The 15,637-nt window shown below is 41.0% G+C and overlaps 1 protein-coding gene and 1 non-coding gene across 2 annotated transcripts in view; both read right to left on the reverse strand.

Moving 5' to 3' along the window:
• Positions 1–15,637, reverse strand: part of CSMD1 (CUB and Sushi multiple domains 1) — a 942,957-nt gene that overhangs the window by 849,922 nt on the left and 77,398 nt on the right. The window lies entirely within an intron of this gene.
• Positions 10,221–10,354, reverse strand: LOC125995567 (small nucleolar RNA SNORA51). Its single transcript, XR_007491066.1, has one exon. It is a non-coding gene; the product is annotated as a small nucleolar RNA SNORA51 (small nucleolar RNA).

Genomic DNA, 15,637 nt, shown 5'->3' on the forward strand with positions numbered 1-15,637 from the left:
GAATTTCTCCTGTCCAGCACAAGACAATTGATAACTTGTTGCCATCAGTGAAAGCAAAGTGTAAAATACTTACTAGATTCTCTAATTTCACATTGTCTAAATCCATTTGTTTTGTCAAACAAACATTAAAGGTTGATTTGGGGTAGAAAAGAAAAAATAAGAAAAGAATATCATACAAAGTTCTACCAAGCATGATAAATGTTCATTATTTCTGTAGGCCTTGGCCAACTGAGGGGTTGATTGAATCTACTCTGTCAAAATAAAGGTACAATGCATATGACTCAGGGAATAAATCATTCTCCACTTACTCAGAGCAGCTTGACAAAGCTGTTTAGGGAACTGCAGACGTGGGACACTAGAGGGTATTTGCAAAGCATTTTGTTCACAAAGGAATCCACTTGCTGATGCTTAATAGGGTGATTTTGCTCCTTCTGAAAAATTCTTAGTCATGGGTGAAGTTCAAAGATCAACAAAGATCAGTGCTAAGGGATTCCCTGCAGAACACAGTCACAAAAGAATAAGAAATGTGGGTATGGGCTTTAATCACTCTATCGTACAATTAAATAGACCCCCCAGCTAACATCATGTACGAAGGTTAAATCCAAATGGATGAAAGACCTCGATATCAGACCCAAAACCATAAGACATATAGAACAACATGTAGGTAAAACACTCCAGGACATTGAGACTAAAGGCAACTTCAAAGAGGAAACTGCACTCTCCAAGCAAGTGAAAGCAGAGATTAACAGATGGTAATATATTAAACTGAGAAGCTTCTGCACCTCAAAAGAAATAGCACCCAGGATACAAGAGCTCCCCACTGAGTGGGAGAAACTATTCGCCCAATACCCATCAGATAAGGGGCTATAAGGCACTGACAGAAATTTACAAGAAAAAAACATCTAATCCCATCAAAAAATGGGGAGAAGAAATGGACAGACACTTTGACAAAGAAGAAATACAAATGGCAAAAAGACACATGAAAAATTGCTCCACATCACTAATCATCAGGGAGATGCAAATCAAAACAACTATGAGGTACCACCTCACACCCCAGGGATTGGCACACATCACAAAGAATGAGAACAAGCAGTGTTGGTGGGGATGTGGAGAGAAAGGAACTCTTATCCACTGCTGGTAGGAATGCCGTCTAGTTCAACCTTTATGGAAAGCAATATGGAGATTCCTCCAAAAACTGGAAATCGAGCTCCCATACGACCCAGCTATACTACTGCTAGGAATATACCCTAGGAACACAAAAATACAATACAAAAATCTCTTCCTTACACCTATATTCATTGCAGCACTATTTACCATATCAAGACTCTGGAAATGGCCAAGATACCCTTCAACAGATGAATGGCTAAAGAAACTGTGCTACACATACACAATGGAATATTATGTAGCTGTCAGGAGAGATGAAGTCATGAAATTTTCCTATACATGGATGTACATGGAATCTATTATGCTGAGTGAAATAAGTCAGAGAGAGAGAGAAAGATGCAGAATGGTCTCACTCATCTATGGGTTTTAAGAAAAATGAAAGACATTCTTGCAATAATAACTTTCAGACACAAAAGAGAAAAGAGCTGGAAGTTACAGCTCACCTCATGAAGCTCACCACAAAGAGTGATGAGTTTAGTTAGAGAAATAACTACATTTTGAACTGTCCTAATAATGAGAATGTATGAGGGAAATGGAAAGCCTGTCTAGAGTACAGGTGGGGGTTGGGTGGGGAGGAGGGAGATTTGGAACATTGGTGATGGGAATGTTGCACTGGTGATGGGTGGTGTTCTTTACATGACTGAAACCCAAACACAATCATGTATGTAATAAAGTTGTTTAAATAAAAATATTTAAAAAATATATAACCTAACAATTCAAACCACAAGTACATGCATGGATGGATGGATGAATGGATGGATAGAGGGATGGATGAAGAGATGGACAGAAGAAGAGGTGATATGCAGATCTATGTAGTTATATAAATGAAAGGAGACAGTTAAAAAAAATCTGAGATTTAGTATTCTGTATATCAGCTTAAATCTATGTCTTAATTTTTTAAGAACTGGGTGTCATCACCCTCATCCCTTGTAGAAATAACTACAAGACCTGATTTCACTTCTAGTTCTGGATATATCTGGTTCTAAAGATGTGCTGAGTCTTAAACTATTTTAAGCCATGTTCTTTGGCTTCTATTGGAAGAGTAGAACTTATAAAACAGAGAAAATCTGAAGAAAATTTAGTTTTCTTGGTTAGGAATGTTCAGGCATGGATCTTAGTAAAACAAAACTTTGTGTTGCTAAATAAACAAATATGAAATAAGTATCACATGTAAATATAATGGATCATGGTAGAATGTATATATTATATTAAATGCATTAAATATAACAATAGCATATAAATTCATTTATATAAACATAAAATATAAATAGTAAAATATAAATAATTATGTTTTAGTGGAATTTAATACTAAATACTATATTGTATAAATAGGTACTATAATATGCAGTACCATATAATATATAAAGGCATATATATTATACCTGCCATGTTATTTACCTTACATTTACCTACTGCATTTTATTTATACTATGTCATGAATATTTCTGCCTTACATATACACATCATGCATTTCTCCCTCTATATTCTACAGTGTAAAATATATTTTCTCTACTACATCCTAAGATCTGAGGGGCCCAGCAGGGATTCAGTTTTGCAAATGGGAAAATGGAAACGCAACATGAGCTGAGGATACCAGGGCTCCAAGGCATGTCAGCCTTGGCCAGAACTCAAACTATGATACTGTCTTCACCAGGACATTGGCCTCACAGACAGAGCCCATCTTTATGATGTTTGTGCAGTGACAAAGCAGCGTTCAGCAGCAGCTCTGGGGCTGGCAGGGCACACAGAGGGCCTGTGAATGCAGCTAGGAAGCTGGGGGGGATCTGAGTCCCAGGATCATCTCCTGGCTCCACTCAGAGGTGTCATCAGCCACTCAGACATGCAGAACCCAGCTAAAGGGGCATCTCAGGAAAAGCTGGAGGAGAATCGGGGACTACTGAGGAACTTGCGGTGGAAGGGGCTTCTTTCAATTCTTTCAGTGAGGCTCACCTTGGAGGAATTTAGTTTCTGTTGAAAGGCAGGTGGGGGCAGGCCACTGAATAAAATTCACAATAAATATTGATGTTTTCTGTGCAATCTCCTAAAGTCTTCTGCTGAGTGCAGATCCACAGGTAAATGCCTGTGAACTGACACATAGCTCTGTATCATTGTGAAATATTGTGTATGATGAAAACAGATTGCATATCTATGATTCTTTGAGGATGGTCCTAAAATATTTTCAGTCATAGGATATCTGTGTCTACTTCAAAATAGGGAAGTGAGAGCTTTGTCCTAAACACAATGGTCCTATTTGGGTACTGTCTGATTAGGGAACGCCTGGCTTACCCTCTCATTTGTCCATTCATATGCCGCTTTATCAAGATATAATTGTCCATTGGAATGGTATACTGTCAATACATTAAAATGGGCTGTTGGACTTGCATGCAGAATATTCTCAATAAAAACTTATTGACACAAAGAAAAAGGGCTGTTGGACACGAAGGTCTCCTGTGGAACAAGCACACCCACTGTACTAAAAGATTTATGTCTCGGGCCCGGAGAGATAGCACAGCGGCGTTGGCCTTGCAAGCCGCCGATCCAGGACCAGAGGTGGTTGGTTCGAATCCCGGTGTCCCATAGGGTCCCCCGTGCCTGCCAGGAGCTATTTCGGAGCAGACAGCCAGGAGTAACCCCTGAGCAACGCCGGGTGTGGCCCAAAAACAAAACAAAACAAAACAAAAAGATGATAGATAGGTAGGTAGATAGATAGATAGACAGACAGATAGATGATAGATAGATAGATGATATAGTTAGATGATAGATAGATAGATAGATAGATAGATAGATAGATAGATAGATAGATAGATAGACCCGGAGAGATAGCACAGCGGCGTTTGCCTTGCAAGCAGCCGATCCAGGACCAAAGGTGGTTGGTTCGAATCCTGGTGTCCCATAGGGTCCCCCGTGCCTGCCAGGAGCTACTTCTGAGCAGACAGCCAGGAGTCACCCCTGAGCACTGAAGGGTGTGGCCCAAAAACCAAAAAAAAAAAAAAAAAAAGATTTATGTCTCATTAGGCTGCCATGTGGACTTTCCTTCCACTCTGTCTTTCCTTTTTTCTGGAAACATTACTGACCTTCTGATGGACGAGATTTTTCTTCATTTCATGAAATTATTAAGATTTTTACCTTCTTAAGACACGTCCTCTTTTTTGTCTCATGAGATTAGGGAATAGCCACTAGTCTGACAAAATAAAGGTCCAATAAGTACAACGTTCTTCTTTCTTTCTTGAATAACTAAAATTCAAGATAATAATGAACATTTCCCTTACTGGGGAATGCTACATAGACCGTGCATTATTATAAACTATGATCATGCAACAAAGCAATGTTGTCTTATTTCTAAAATCGTAAGTTATTGGCACAAATAATGAAGTGCACCACATAAAGCAAAAGGACTGAGCAATTGTTTCAAAGGCATATTAAGGTGCTGATCTCAGGACTATTTTATGTAATTGAAAGTTAACCCTGGGTCACTATTCCAAACATCAATTAGAAAGCAAGAACCATGACTTGTCAGATCTTATTTTTTTTTTTTAAGCCAAGCAGAGTTAAATTCCCTTTCCTGTAGTACCAATACGCTAAGAATCAATGTGCAATTTCCTTATTTAAATCACCCCAATCACATTCTGTGTAAAGTATTATTGGTAGTTTTCTCAAAAATATGAGGTAATTGTGCCTCAGAATGACTTTGAAATCAACAATTAAGAATCTCTAGTTACATCTTAGAAGATGTTTTTCTCTGCATTAAAAAAAAAGCTTATATTGGATGGGAGCAACAATATAGTGGAGAGGGCACGTGCCTTGTAGGCAGGCAATCTGACTTCAGTCTTTGATGTCCCATGGGGATGTGATCCTGAGTGCTTGGCCAGGAGTAAGCCCTCAGCACTGCAGGTGAGACCCCAAAACAAATGAAAAAAAGAAAAAAAACTACAAGTCAAATGTTCACCCTCAGTGGAAGAACAGGATCTAGAGCCACAGTTGAATATATGTTTGAGGTTAATATCCCTGAGGTAGACTTTCTTGAGACCCAGATACCTGTGCCTCTGACTCTGTGTCAGATATGGTCCCCAGTCACCCCCAGGCTCTTACTCAGAGTTTGCCCTTAAGAAATGTTCTTTAGTCAGTGTATTTTCTTTGTCCTGCAAGCAGCATTTATCTTGCCTTCAAATATTCTTTTAAGTCTTCCTGAAAGCTGAGATCTTGCAACATCCAAGATGAATTTGAAGACTCAACTATATTGGCAAGGAAATCTAAACAGTGAAATGGCAGAAATTCAAGAGCTTCAATGGCATGAAAGAAATTACACAGAGCCAGAAAGGCAACCTAGAAATGGGGAGATCTTTGTATATTGTCTATTGGAAAAAGGTTGCCACCTAAAATATATAAAGATTTCTTACAATTCAAGAACGAAACAAGCCTCCTAATTCCAACAATGGGCAAAAGACCTGAGTTGACACCTAGATAAAAAAAGACATGCAGTGATTCAGTACAAGAATGTTCAACGCCAGCTATGATGGTGGAAATTAGAGTCAACCCCACAGCTTATGCCCTCAGACACAAACAGGACCTATAGTCAAAAGATAACAAAATATGTTGGCAAGGATGTGAAGACAACTTCCATACACTCTTGGGGAAAATGTAAATAATATAAATTAATGTCTCACTATGGAAATGGGTGTAAGGAAAGGAAAAAATGGAATTCCATATTAACCAGCAATAAGTCGTGAGTTTATTTTAGGACTTGGGGACACAACTATAAAGGGTGTCAGAATCTCTGTATTTATAACAGCATATTCAAAATAACCCAGACCAAGACTTAAGCTAAATGTCCACCCACAGAATAAAGAATGCCCAGCATGACATGGGGTCAAGAGACTCAATGGAACCCACTTTCCCAGCTGGGATGGGACTGGAAGAGGTAAAACAATGCCCTTTGGGATAACACCAAGGGATCTGGGGTTGAGTGAGTCAAGAGAAATAAGAAAGAAGCAAAAGACAACTTCTGGATCATTTAACTCAATGTGTAACAGAAAAACAAAAGAAAAGTCAAAGCAGTAACTGATATTTCATTCTGACACAGAATATAAATAACTAAAGCCAATGCACAGATAAACATTGAGGCAACAACTCAGCAAAAACCAGGAGGGTCACTGGGGGGATAATAGAGATGGGCGAATTGGGAAATTTGAGGAGAGCGGTTGTTTTCAGGGGTGATGTGGGCATGATGATAAGTACCTATCATATTATATATATACGTGCATACACATATGTATATGCATGCAAAGCTACACTTCTGATAGGCTAGAGAACTGTGAAACAATGACAAATCAGTATTTCTTTAAAAAAAAAATAAGATCCACATTTGCAAGATCGACTGCAAAACATGAAGAATCCTACTCTCAATGTTAACACGTGTCTCCAAGATATTCTGAGTGACAATTTGCTGGAGAAAAAAACCAAGAAGATAAAAATGCAATCCAAGTGCTCTGTAACATTTTCATTCATTGATGTTAATTAACTGCAGATCACTAAGGAAGCTATAAAAAGCGACCAAATAGATACAGTACGAGAGAGAAAGAAGAAGCCAAAGCCATGGCCTGCCTGTTGTCCCTAACTGCCTTTGCCTCTGCTAAGGCGTCTGCTGCCTTCTGTGAGGGACTTTCTGCTACTCTCATTTACTGACCCCCCTGGATATGACCCACTCCTTCCAATACCAGACAGAATTAAGCCTGTTTTTGGCTGTTCTGTCCTGCAGCCTCTGGAAGTATAGATAGACCAACTGCCTCTAGCCAACAGTAGTTGGCAGCTTTGCTTTTCCATGATGGCCCAAAGGACCAGCTTTAGACATAGCATTTCCATATACTCCTGAGATAGTTCCCTTCTGCAGATCTTTGTTTTCAGAGCTTCCTTCAAGATATTTTTGTTCCCTGTGAGATGGCAGCCTGGCTAAGGCTTCTGAGGGAAGGAGATACTCATTGCTATGGGTCTGTGGGCTCCTTTTTGTAAAGCACATAAATACCCAAATAGAAGAGCCACCTACAGTGACCATTAAAGATACCCTGAAACAGCAACTGGATCCCTGATAATATATTTAAAAGGAAGATAAAGCATGTCTTGGATTTCATTAGAGGCTTGGCTCTGTATTTGATTGATTTCTTCTTTTTGGGTTTGGGGGCATACCTAGAGGTACTCTGGGGTCATTCCTGGCTCTGTGCTCAGAGATCAGTCCTGGGGCTCCGAGGGCCTTATATGATGCTGGGATTAAACTAGAGTCAGACAGATACAAGGCAAACACTCTACCAGCTGGACTATGCCTCTAGCCCCAGAGGATCTGCTCTTTAAAGCAGCTTTTTCAGGACTAAATATCAGGATGGAAGGAACTGGGGAAGTTCTGAGCTCGATCAGAGCATTCAGAGGACTGATGTCTGTCAAAGCCTTCCCTGTGAAGGGTAGTTGGCACCACCACCTGCTTTAACCATGCACAGATACAGTGCCAGAGAGACCCTGCTGCAAGCCCAGAGCTGCTACCAACATCCTAAGAAAAGCCTGCAGACACAACCATGTCACTTTGCTTCTTTCCCCACAGTTTGGGCTCACCTGGCCCTTCTCCTGGAAGCTTAAACTATCAGTGTACCTTCCCCAGGTACAGCCTGGGCTGCATCTGGGCTAGGTGGGGATTGGGTCAGGGTTCACACACCAGAGCCTTGGAAATCAAACCTGTGCATTAATGAAAACCAACACCAAGCACCAGTCCCTGCATCTTTGCAATGGATCTAGGAATTCTAGATCCCAATAAACGTAGAATCTTCAGAGGAGCAAGGACAGGAGCTCATGCTCCCTGAGAAACCAGCTTTAAGTTCTCCAGCAAAGAGGAACACGAGGATCCCGAAATCCTCCTACCACACAGTGCTCTGCCTCAGTCTTAAGAGTGCCCCAGAGCAGAAAAGCAGACAAAGCAGACAAAGAGGGTAGCCTCCTATCTGTCTGTCACAGGAGGAGCAGTGTCTGCTTGTCTATCCAGTGTTTCCAGATATCTACCCCATTCCCACCATTCACCCTCATGCCCAGAGCAGCTAGGATGAGGAGAGAAGTGTTTCTACTGACTACAGGATGGTCACCTCGGTCCTAAGGAAGGTTGTTGGGGACACTGGGCTGCTCCACACCATACCCTGAACACATCTGCTGGTATTATACACAATTCCCTTGTGAACTAGGAGCAAGAGATGCTGCAAAAAAAAAAAAAAAAAAAAAAAAAAGTCTCCATCACTACAGCTCTGCAAAGCATGTGCTTTAGTTCAGAGCCTTCATCCATCTCTCTGGATCTGCAAGAAAGAACATTTCCTAGGCCTTGACAAAGAATATGAGAAAGGTTTCTAGACATTGCCACCTGATTCTTGGGGACAGGGGCCTCTGCCTCTGTTCCCCCACTCTACTCATGCGCAGGTAGTGCAGGAGTAAGCCTTAAAAATAGCAGGAACCTTTCGAAGCGCTCCAACATTCCCCACTAGTGCATGATCACTCCCTCCAGTGTATTTTTAGTGCTCTCCAAACTTAGCTTTTAAATGTCATAAGCAGTGAAATCCTTGGAGTATTACCCAAATCTCTCAAAAAAAAAAAAAAAGTTCTCTTTGATATCTCCTCAATGGCTCTTTCAGGCTTCATTTCCGGGGGAAGTGACTTGTCAATTTACCACAGACAACCTGGCCACCCTTCCCCATCATAGGATACAGGCTGAATGGTACCATTTCCCTTTGCTGGAAATCTCACAGGTCCCCTGGCCTACCCATGAGGAATATCAGAAAGAACAGAGACGATTTGACCTGGGAAAACTTGTCAAAAGTTGAAAATAATACTCCAAAGGCTATCATTTCTTCTTGCTCTTTTATTTGTGTTCATAGACAAAATATTCATTTAGACATATCCATAGAGACAGAAATTCGCCAAATGTAAGGCATTTTTACAATTCAAAAAAAGCAGTGTTGGGCAACAGACATGTGTGTGTAATATAATACAGCGAGGTTAATGGAGATATATATCTATATACAAATTTCTTTTTTTTCTATATACAAATTTGTAACTTTCAGGTAACTTATAAAGTTAGATGGAAGCATGAATAGATTTATATTTTTAGTTAAACAGATGGATAGATGGATCTATGAGGTACAAGACATGCTTCTTGCTTTTGTCTCAAGTCTGACCCATCATTTCTCTTTCTCTAATGTTTCTCAAGAAAAAGCGTCGACTAGTATAATTTATCATTTATCAATAGCTCTTCAAATATACTTGCTCAGAGTCCCACTTCCCCGCTCCTGTTAATTAATTCCTCCCATGATTCTTTCTGTCCATCACAACTGGCAGCAGGATGCCAGCCCAGACTGAGTGCAGCAATGAAACTAGCTCTGAAATTGTGGAAACTCTCGAGCTCTGCCAAGACAGAACACTGTCCAGGACAGACACAGTCTGATTTCAGGGGCTCCTTCCTGGAGAGAAGCTAATGAAACCACCCCCTTCTTGACTGCTGACCTGAAGTCTTCCCAGATGAACACCCCCAAAATAATCAGGGGACCATCCTGTGACTGGTGCTGGCTAGTAAGTGACATTCTTGCTGGCAACTTGAATTGTGTGGATTTAGTGATTGTGAGAGTCAGACTGCACGGACCTGGTGATCATGAGGCAGACTATGTGTATGTGATGATCGTGAGACTCAGACTGCGTAGACCTGGTGATCTTGGATGTGGTGATCATGAGACTCGACTGTGTGGACCTGGTGAGTATGGCACGAGGACGATGTGGACCTAGTGATCAAGGAGAAGTGAAGGGATGGGCGAGATCATCAGCCTCGAAAGATGTCAGGGCTTCGGCAACTTCCCATCACTCAGCAATGCCTTCTCTGACATCATGTCACAGACGCTCCAACTCTCCTCTTACCTTTACTTCTTTTCAAGACTGCAATTAGCAGATAATGAGTGAACTTCCTTTCCTTTCCGGTCTACATTCAGCTCCCTAGTGTGAACTGAGGCAGATTGATTTTTCTTTTTTCTTTTTTTCTTTTTTTTTTTTGTCCCCCCAATTCATAATACAGACCAGGCAAAGGGCCTGGGTTGAGGTGTATATGGGGTGCATTTACTGTACCTCCTCTTTCTATACAGTCAGTGTAAAGAACACAGCCTGTGGTAAGAATTGGGAGGCCTTATCTTTACTTTTTTGATTTTTTTAAATATATATATAAATCCTTCACCAGTGCAACATTCCCATGACCAAAACCCCAAGTGTCCTTCCTCCCCACCCCACACCGGCCTGTACTCTAGACAGGCTTTCTACTTCCCTCATTCAGCCACATTTTGTTATGATAGTTCTCAGTGTAATTATTTCTGTGACTGCACTAAACAATTCCTGTGGTGAGCTTCATGTCGAGAACTGGACCCCCCCAGTCCTCCTCTATTTTTGTCTCTGAGAATCAATACACAAATGTTTTTCATTTTTCTCAAAACCCATAGATGAGGGAGGCCATTCTGTGTTTATCTCTCTCCCTCTGACTTATTTCACTTAGCATGATAGATTCCATATGCATCCATGTATAGGAAAATTTCATGATTGATTTTTTTAGACATGTATTTTATGAGGAATTTTTTCCAATGGAAGCAACCATGATTACTCAGGGCATTATTTTAGTCTGTGCCAAAAAGTGCCACCCTTGTGTCTAGATTTCACACACACACACAAACACACACACACACACACACACACACACACACACACACACACACAGTTCAAGGTTGAATTTGGTCAATGGCCAAAACTAAGTCACCCTCCTTGTATTCTGAGACCACAGAATAATGAAGAGACATGCTTTCTTGAGTCTGCTTTTTCCTAAACCAGAATTCTCTTTGAAATTTTTTCTGATACAAAGTATTTTCAGGAATGTGTATTTTAGCAATTCACTCTTACTCCTGACTTTTATTATAAATCCCCCCCAAAAAACTCTTTTTCTCAAGTTTGACTTTCAAAAATGCTACAGTTTGGGGTTTTTTTTTGTGTCCAGAACCCCCATGACAGCTCTGTAGTCCAAGAACCCTGCAAATTGCCCTTACAGTTGAGGATTCGATGACTCAAAGAGGCATCACTGGGGTTGGACTCAGAGGGAAATGGTGTTGAGGAAGAGGGGACTCTGGTTAAAGCTAATCATAACAAAGTTTAGCCAAAAGAAATGTCAAAACTTTTGTTAGCAAATAAAAGGCTGGAACCTAATTGAAATCTCATATGTTGGGGCTAGAGCAATAGCATAGTAGTTAGAATGTTTGCCTTGCATGTGGCAGACCCAGGTTCCATCCCAGGTATTCCATGTAGTCCCTAGAGCCTGCCAGGAGTGATTTTGAGTGCACAGCCAGAAGTAACCCCTGAGTGCCACTAGGTGTGGCCCTAAAACCAATAAAATAAAATAAAATCTCAGATATTCCAGTACAAAAATAGAGACTTCCATTTCAGATAATGAGTCCTAGTTTACAGAACATACTAAAACTGTATTACTAACCAGAGTTGCTTACATCTTAAGGAGTTGATATGTCTCATCTTATGGCTTTCAAATCCATTAACCTAGAACTAAGTCCTTTTTCTATATTTATCAACTCTGACTCATAAGTAGTTTTCTTCTGTGGGCCTTTGGGACAGAAGCAAATATAATGTCTGATACCCCTGAAATAGACACCAGGATGACTGTGGAGAAGACGCATTGAATATTTTATCAAATTTCAACTCTCTCAACTCAGAATTTCAGGCTTCTGTCCACCCAGTGGCCCCCTGCATTGTTCATTTCTCACTTTCTTCTGTTGTATTAAGTTGACCTGAACTAGAAAGAGAGAAAATGTGTTTTCTGCAGCTCGGATCCCTTACATCTGTTAGTGTGAGGACTCGTTGTCTAAGTCACTATTTCTTAATTGTGAATTGTAGTAATTGGGGACACTCAATGGTTCTCCTGGATCTGTGTTCAGCAGTGGTCATGGCACCTAGAGGGCCATATGCGGGGTGGGCATGGAACCAGGGCTAACCAACTGCATGCACAGAAAGTATCTTAAGTCCTGCACTATCTGTCTGGCCCCACAATTCACACTTTTATCTCCTTTATTTTTAGAATCTATAATGAATCCTATGAAACTCTTATAGGAACATATTATGCACTGTGCTAAGGAAACATATGATGTGATGGTGATAAATATATGTGGGTAAAATGCACTAACTTGTGGAAGGTCAAAGGCAGGTGACCTTTCACTCCCAAGAACTTAGCAGTTGTAACTTTATCCAAAACTTCCAGTGATTTCTGGGTCTCCTAAATGCCAGAGGGCTGGGTTATAGTCCTACCCTACCCAGACTCAGAAAACAGAAGCCTGAGGAATAAATGACCATTTCTTGGTTACGTCATTCATCCACATGTGTAACGGAGGATTGTGAGAAAAGGATATGAAATTCAATGGAAACTATCAAATTCCATTTCTTGGATGTGTAAAGTCAACAGTGACCCATTGATGTTCCTCCTGATAGAGCTCTATAGTGACAATTCAGAAGAACACCCTTTATTAGAACACAGTTATATATGTTGTTGCATAGTAACAGTTAATCTCATGCCTGACATGGCACCATTTTATGGCAATATCATTATTAAAAATTGGGTCCGAAGTGATGGCACAGTGGTGAGGTGTTTGCCTTGCACACAGCTGACCTGGGACAGACACAATTCAATCCCTGAGTGTCCCATATGGCCCCCCAAGCCGGGAGCGATTTCTGAGCGAAGAGCCAGGAGTAACCCCTGAACATTATGGGTGTGGCCTAAAAAAAAAAACCAAAAAGAAAAAGGCAAAGAAAAGAAAAGTGATGAACTTCTCAGAAGGGGTTAATGTTTGCCTTCCCTGCTTCTACAAAGGCACCTGGAAGAAGAAACATCATGTCAACCCTCAATAAGATGATGCCTCTCCACTATTGGTAGCCAACTGTGTGTCTTTTATTTGCTAAGCATCCTGTGTGGAATCTATTCATCTAGCCTGGATGTAGACTTGACTGTACTTTTCACTTAGGTGATGCCATCCAAGGTCCCCTAAATTAATAAAATTGCCATAAGTTGCATTAAGAGAAGAAAAAATAAGTCTGAATTCAATCTTATTGAACTATAATGCTTGACCTCTGCAAGAGCTCAGTCTTCAGGGGGAAGGGCCACTGCTCACGTGGGAAGGACCAGTAGGAATGGCAGGAAGGCAGCTCCGAGGACCAAAAGGCCTGGCCTTTCTCTCCTCCCCAATGCCTGAGAAGGTGGTGTTCAGGTAAACAAGCAATATCCTCTTTCCAGAAAGATCCTAAAGTCCAAATGTCTATCATGACCATGAATGTGTTGGAGAAGGAGAATCAATCAGGAGCCTGATGTTAAGCGAGACCACAGGCCCTGAGGACCTGCATGTAACCCTCACCCCTTATACAGTACCAGATCCTTTCCTGTGGCACCCACCCACCTGCTCTACAGCTTCGATACTACCCCCACACCTAACTTCAATGCCACTGGATGAATTCTACAGATTAGAAAACCATTCCTGGGCTTTTCCAGATGGTAATTAATCTCTGGGAGGACTACTGACAAATCTATGGGGAAGGGAATAATCTACAGGCTCCCAGAATTCCAGGTACACTGCCAAATGGCACCACCAGCTGCCCCAGTATGGCCTTTGGGGCTTGGCAATGAGAAGAGTTTCTCCAACCAGCAGCTGTAGGGATGCTAGCATTTCAATGGAACCAAATTACTGTGCATCCTTCCTAATTAATGTAATTATCAAAGGAACCTATAAAACTAGTCTCTAATTAATTGTACCCAATTAGGACTTGAAATTGTAAATTCAGAGATTGTTTCATGCAGTAGGTATGATGCTATAATTTTTATAACCATTTATAGAGACAGAACTGGATACTAGCACTGGGTGGGCTATCACAGGATCCCTAAAATATAAACACAAACTCAGAAATCAAAGATAGTACCAGACAGAATAAAATTTAAAATTTCTTTCAGAGAGTCGTAGTATAATTCTGAATTAGGTGGAGCGAAGTGTTCTGCATCTATGGATGTTCGATCAACTGATTCCTGAATAATGTTTTCTAATGAAGGATCTCAAAGGCCAAAGTTTCTAAAAGAAAGGGACTGTAGAATCTTGATTGCATGACTGAGTTTTAGAAATTAACATGGTAAAAAGCCAGAGAGGTACTCCAGCAACGAGGACAGTAATACATCACTGCACCTGGGTTTGATCCCTGGCTTCCCATGTGGTTCCCTAAGACCTTCCAGGAATTGTCCCTGAGTTCTGAGCCAGGAGAAGTCCTGAATATCAAACAAACAAAACAGAACTATATAGTGACACAAGACATCGGGGGTGGGGCAATGAAGAGAAGCACTTTCTTAAAAGTAAAATTGAGGATGGGGACCCAAATGGACCCGCTCTCTGTGCCCAGACCACTGTTCCCACAGTCCTGTGCATCAATGACTGGAAAGGGTGACCAGGACATATAAGACATGCTCTTAGGTTCAAGGACTTAAGGCTCCTCAGCTTTCAGGACTTTCTGGGAAGATCCACCTCTCCCAAGCACAGGGCACAACTGCCCCCACGCCCATGGACTCTCTCAGCTGAAGTAGCTGCTATTTTGTGCACCCAATAGAATTCACAGGAAAGGCAAGAAATGCTCCCATGGCTTCAATCCCAATGAGAAGAAAGAAGCAGGCACATCTACTCCAGTGAAGACACAGCCCTTTCTATTTCTATCCAAATTCAACAACCCTTGTACTTGATTTTGATAAATATTTGAAGGCACAATCAGGCCCCACATCAGAGCTCAGGAATGTGGTGTCAGAATGAAGAGCATAAAGTGGTTTATCTCTTATTCACTGATCTATAATCTGTCATTCATAGATTTACCTATTTACCATCACCTTTCTAGTACTCACTTATCATTGACCCATCCCAGCTATTCTTAGAAGTTACAATCTGACACAAGTAAATCTGCTGAGCCCGAAACAATTGACCCAACCCCACTCTCTCTGAAAAGACTGGCTTTGGAGAGATCAATTATCCTAATGATTGCTTTATGTTTATAAATTTCATTCCATGTCATCTAACAGTCATTAACTGTGCCCTTGTCATACCAAAGTATGAAGTGTCAAGGTAAAATAATACATTTGCATGGGATCTTCCCATTCTCATTCCTATGAGCAGCAAGTTCTCTTTCTTGAATTATACCAACAGAGGATTTTTTAAGGAGTACAGCACCCTTCATGAACCCCAATGGAGTCCCAGAGACTTCATGAATTTTATAGACCCTAGGGACTTCATGGACTTCAGAGACCCCAAGGATTTCATAAGCCCCATGGGCTTTATGGATTTTATAGAGCACGTGAACTTCATGGATTCATGACATCATGATTTCATGGACACCGGGCAGTTCGTGAACC

This window comes from Suncus etruscus, chromosome 17, assembly GCF_024139225.1.
Source record: "Suncus etruscus isolate mSunEtr1 chromosome 17, mSunEtr1.pri.cur, whole genome shotgun sequence".
NCBI classification, from domain to species: Eukaryota; Metazoa; Chordata; class Mammalia; order Eulipotyphla; family Soricidae; genus Suncus; species Suncus etruscus.